Raw genomic sequence first — 6,000 nt, 5'->3', positions numbered from 1 at the left:
CAGCTAATTGTGCCAGGTTCACAAGTGGCTGCCTTCTTGACAGCTGCAGCTCCAGCATAAAAATGGAGCTCTCAACAAGGCTCACTTACAGATGACAGAACTTTGTTTTTTCAAGTCTTGGAAAACTTTTTGCAGGTCTACTGATCTTGGAAGTGGTGAAGCTGAGATCCATCTCCACTGTGACCTCCTGGGAAAACCCTCTCCCTACATTGACTGAGCGCTTCCTCAATGGAGATATATACCAGCAACATGGGAACCATTTATTTCCTTTCATCCTGGTCCTCAGATTCGGAGGAAGAACAGTCGCGGCAGCAGCAGAACCAGGCACAACAGCAGCAGCAACAACAGGAGCGCCAACCTCCTGCTCAGCCACCTGATGCTGCACAGGGCAGAGGGCATCAGCGCAGGGCTGCACCGCACCGCAGGAGATACCCCTAACACAGGGTTTACAGGCCGAGGATGAGCTTCCTCAACATAACTGAGCAGCAGTGCCAAAGGAGGCTGAGACATTCGCGAGAGGTAGTCGCTGACATCTGCGCAATGCTGCACCAACACCTGGAGCCCAGAGGAACGGGTGAACATCCCTTACCAGTGGCTGTTAAAGTCACTACCGCCCTCAAATTTTTTGCTTCAAGTTCCTTCCAGGGCTCATCAGCAGACATCAGCGACATCTCCCAGTCGGCCGCACACAATTGCATCACGCAGGTTACCGATGCCCTCTTTGCAAAGTCGCACAATTACATCCACTTCTCCACGGATGAAGCAAGTGTAACTGTGCATGCGGTTGGCTTTGCAAATATGGCAGGCTTACCAAGGGTGCAGGGCATCGTAGACTGCACACATGTGGCCCTTAGGGCACCCCATCACAACCCAGCTGTTTTTGTTAACCGCAAGGGCTTCCACTCCCTTAATGTGCAGCTGGTGTGTAACCACAGGAAGAACATTATGCATGTTTGCGCGAAGTACCCTGGCAGTTGCCATGACTCGTTCATCCTGCGGCAGTCTAGTGTGCCTCTGCCCTTCAATCCGCCAAACCAACGTTCCCGATGGTTACTTGGAGACAAGGGCTAGCCCCTGAAGACGTGGCTGATGACGCCGTTGAAGAGGCCATCAAACGAAGCTGAGGAGCGCTACAGTGCCAACCACATTTCAACCAGATCCATCATCGAGCACACCATCGGCTTGCTCAAGATGCAATTCAGATGCCTTGACTGATCAGGTGGAGCCCTACAGTACTCAGCAGCCAGGGTTTCCAGAATCACTGTGGTCTGCTGCGCATTGCACAACATCGCACAGCATCGTGACTTGCAGCTGCCTGAGGAACAAGTGGCTCAGCGCATAGCCTCCTAAGGTAAGGAGGAGGAGGAGGAGGAGGAGGAAGAAGACCTTGCAGAGGCTGATGAGCCAGCTGCAGCAGCACGCGAGCACATTGCTGCCCATGATGCAAGGGATGCACTAATTCTTGCCAGATTTGCTTAGGTAGATGAATCAAACACATGTGGCTGGCACCTTCTTATCACACCATACACAATGAACAAGAACCTGTGGGTTCCTATCACTCTGACCACCACCATTACAAATGCAAGTTGCCCTGAGCCCTCAATGTGCAACTTCCATTTCCCAGATCACATAGGCCAGAACTTCAACTGTTTGCCATCACTTCTGTTTAATCAATGCACAAAAGGATGACAATGGCAAAAAATAAAGACAACAAGAGACAACAGAACAGAACACCCAAGTGACTACCCTTGTGATTAATTGTGCTTTATCTTCCTCTTACGCGTGCTTCTACATGGTGCTTCCCCTGTGGCTTCAGCAGATGTGGAGGCCTCTTGCTCACTTCATGCTGCTCCTGCTTCGACACCTTTGGCGGGCGTCCTCTGGGTTTGGGAGCCTGGGATGGCTCGGCAACAGTCTGCTCCTCCTGCGGCTATGCAGGGGCTGAGACGCCCATCTCAGTTAGGTGAGGACTCTGGTAGGCTCTGACCGAGAGATACTCAGTGGCATGGGAGTGTGAGCGCTTGGAGAGGAGCCACCACTTCCTTGTTGCCTGCCACCAACATCCCTCTCATGGGTCAGCCCCACTTCAGTGCTAGCAAATGGCTTGACAGCACCTTGCTGCACATCAAGGGGGTCATGAGGACCTGTATCTGCAGTGGCAGTCCTCTTCAAAAGGACTTCCATGAAGCTCTGGTTTCTCTGCTCAATAACTGCCCACCGCTCCTCCAGAGATGTCAGTCTATTCTGAACATTCACCATGTTTTCCTGACTCTGGCGACTGATTTCCTCCATGGCCGTAGCCATCCCCTCCTCTACCGTAGCCATCCTTTCCAGAGAGGTAGCCATCCTTACCATGGAGGTTGCCATCCTTTCCATGGTGGTGCGTTCATGCGCCATTGACTCCACAAAGGCACTGCTCATGTTAGAGATGGACTCCTCCATCCTCTCCACACTCGCAGTAACCCTGGAGACAAAACCTGCCTGAGATTCCTGCACCTGTTCCTGAAGTTCCAGCACCGCTCTCTTTCTGGATGGCCCCAGAGGCACAGGGTCCACATGCAGCTGAGCCGAGCTGGCAGAGTCCTGCGCCCTCCGACGAGGACGCTCCACTGCTGTTCCTGTCTCCATCATCTGCTCATGCTCACTTGTGAGCTGTGATACACCAGGTGACAACACTACTCTATCTCGTGAAGGTCCCACCGAGGTGTGCGTATCTGCGCTGGTGCTGGGTGCATTTACTTCTGCTGACGCTGCGCCCTCAGAGGTTGCAGATTCCTCTGAGGAGTCTTCAGGCTCTTCCTCCTGGACAGTGGGGAGGGGGGCTGTCGATGGTCCTGTGGGGGAGTAAAGGCATGAGTTAGACATGTGATATTAATGTAGCAGGCACATCGAATTGTGCAGATGATCAGAACTCAATCTGTATGAGCATCAGATGCCATATCAGTCACTCATGCAATGTAAATGAGAGAGATGCAAATCTATTCTGTCACCAGCTTGCTCTGCTGCGCCCATCTGACCGTCCCCCACTTCCAGATCCTCATCGCCTCCAATGATTTCCAGTGCCGCCTCCTCAGCATTGGTGAAATTGGAAATGGAAGGTGGCCCTCCTCCTATCATAGCCTCTTATTGTGGGCTCTCTTTTCCTGCAATGAGGGACACAAGTGGAGTTTGAGTGAGAATGATGGAGTGAGTGTAGAGAATCAATAGCATAGATGCTTAGAAGGAGACAAAGATGGAGTGAGGTGCCAATACCAAGGGCCCTCCCTGTGCGTTGTTAGTTGTTGTCGTTGCATAACATTGAAAGGGAGTGTGAGTCGAATAGTGAAGTGATTCTGCACATAGAGAGAGAAGGCTGGTTAAGGATGCAAGGGATGTAAGGGTAAAGTGGGATGTGCAGGAGTAGGTTGACAATGCAGAGTGCTGGTGATGAGAGGAGATGGGGAGCAGATTGAGGGTAAGTGTGATGTTATACTCACTTTCCCTGAGCGTACCAGGTCATTGAAACTTTTTCTGCACTGCACACAGGCTCGAGTGCACAACGATCTGGAGCTCACCTCCTCAGCAATTTGCAGCCAGACTGCTTTGGTTTGCTGTGGTGGCTTCTTCCGCCCAGAGGATGGGAAGAGTACCTCCCTGCACCCTCTGACTCCCTCCACAAGAGCATGGAGGGAGTCATCATCAAATCGGGGAGAGGCCTTGGCCCTTGAGGTAGTCATGGCAGCAGTTGTTAGAGCGAAATCCACCATCAAATAATGAGAGAATGAAACAAGGCCCCTTAAATGCAGCTGGCTCACAGACATCAGCAGAAGCGAGTTGCAGACCCGAAACCATTAATTGACCAGGGGAGCGCGCACGCAGGGATTCAATGGCCCAATTAGGGTAAAATTGCACATTTTTACCGGCTGAAAGCGGTGGCAGGACTGGAACCCGCCGACCACCTGACCCGCACCCAACCCGCCACCAATGGCAAAATCGCGGCCCACGGGTGAAGTGTAAAATCGGATGAAGTGTAAAATCGAGTGAAGTGTAAAATCGAGTAAGGTGTAAAATCGACTGAAGTGTAAAATCGAGTGAAGTGTAAAATCGAGTGAAGTGTAAAATCAAGTGAGGGGTAAAATCGGGTGAGGGGTAAAATCAGGTGAAGTGTAAAATCGAGTGAAGTGTAAAATCGAGTAAAATCGCAGCATTGTCCGTAAAATTAATCTTCAATTCCTGGAGACTCCAGGGCAATCCTGGTGGGTTGGCAGACTGTTGTCTGCGTCCATTCAGCAATGCCCTGCCCTGACACACCCAGCTAGCTGGTGTTGCTGCTGGGGTTGAATTTGAATGAAGCAATAGATTTCACTGGTCAGGGTCCACTTGCGTTGGGACTGTGTATAACAAATGAACCAACAACGTGAATTGAGTGGTTCAAGTTAAGCAATGAGTTTTTAATGCATTTTCAATGAGAGGCATTTTTTGTGTGATTCGAATTTGAAATAACATTTAATTTGAATAAAGAAACTACAGGTTAAGAAGTTAACTGTAACTTCCTTTTAACACACTCCAGCCTGTGTGTTAGACATGTAAGTATCTAATTGTGCGAGACAGTGCCAGCCGCAGCTCAGTGGGTAGCACTCTTGCCTGAGTCAAAAGGTTGTGGGTTCATCGTCCCATGCCAGAGACTCGAGCACATAATCTAGTCTGACACCCCCAGTGCAGTGCTGAGGGAGTGCTGCACTGTCGGAGGTGCCGTCTTTCGGATGAGATGTTAAACCGAGGCCCCGCCTGCTCTCTCAGGTGGATGTAAACGATCCCATGGCATGATTTTGAAGAAGATCAGGGGAGTTCTCCCTGGTGTCCTGCCATTATTTATCCCTCAACCAACCAACATCACTAAAAACAGATTATCTGGTCATTATCACATTGCTGTGCGTTTCCTTACAACAGTGACTGCATGTCAAAAACACTTCACTGTAAAGCGCTTTGGAACGTCCTGAAGTTGTGAGAAATGCAATTTTTTCCTCCTTAACCCACTCTAGACTGTGTTATGCAGTATGTAAGACACTGTAGACTGTATGCTTTACTTTATGTAACACACTCCCCGCCTGTGTGTTCTACGGTATATTTTTGGGTCACAAAGGATGAATGCCTCCTTGATCATTTTGTGGTGCTTTTGCCTGTCAGCATCAATTCTCTATGTTGCAGTTCCCCTGAGGGGTCAGGACGGTGAAGCAGCTATTAAAGGTGTCTCAGGGAATATGACAGCCTGGGGCAGCTGCAGTCAGCTGTCCCACTCTGATTGTAAATGCAACTGAATTGTTAAATCAAAACCTTCTTCGCCAAGCTAAAAAAAAATAAAATCTAATACAAAGCACAAAGGGGGAAAATTCATTAGCGACCATTTTGGGTCGCTAAATTTAGCGCCCAGCGAAAAATAGCGCCGGCGATCACTAACTTCAGTTTTAGTGCCTCAAGAGGGAGGTGGAGCGCTAATTCAAGCTCCACTTCCTTCTTAGAGCGCTAACCCTGAATATCGGGGCGGTGCATTCTGCAGCGCTACGCACTGGGCCACGTAGCGCTGCCGCATGGAAGGGCTCCTCCCCTCATTAAAGGGGAGGGCCCAAGCCCACAACTCTGTGGGGCCCTACCTGGACCACCGGGGAGCGGGGTGCCGTGCCAGCAGCCCAGCACACAAGAGGAGTGGCGGGCTGCCAGATCGCGGCACGGACCCCACGTTCAAAGAGGCAACGGGCCACGCCAAGTAAGTCGGCCGAATTATTTTTATCCCCGCCCGCCACCTCCCCTTTACTTAGCGCCCCGCGAGCCTCCTGCCAATTTTGCAGGTGGGGTGAAAACGGGGCACTGTGCACGGTGATAATGTCGTCATCGCCTGCGCAGTGGGGCGTGACCGGATACCGCCGACACTAAACACCCGCTGAATTTAGTGGGAGGCGTTAGCAGCGCTGCGGCACCTGGGCGAAAAATCGTTCCCCCCCGCTAACGAGAGGCACAAATGCA

This window comes from Somniosus microcephalus, chromosome 4 (genome assembly GCF_052327205.1).
Source record: "Somniosus microcephalus isolate GS21.2 chromosome 4, FLI_Smic_1.0, whole genome shotgun sequence".
NCBI classification, from domain to species: Eukaryota; Metazoa; Chordata; class Chondrichthyes; order Squaliformes; family Somniosidae; genus Somniosus; species Somniosus microcephalus.
This window is presented reverse-complemented; position numbering follows the sequence as displayed.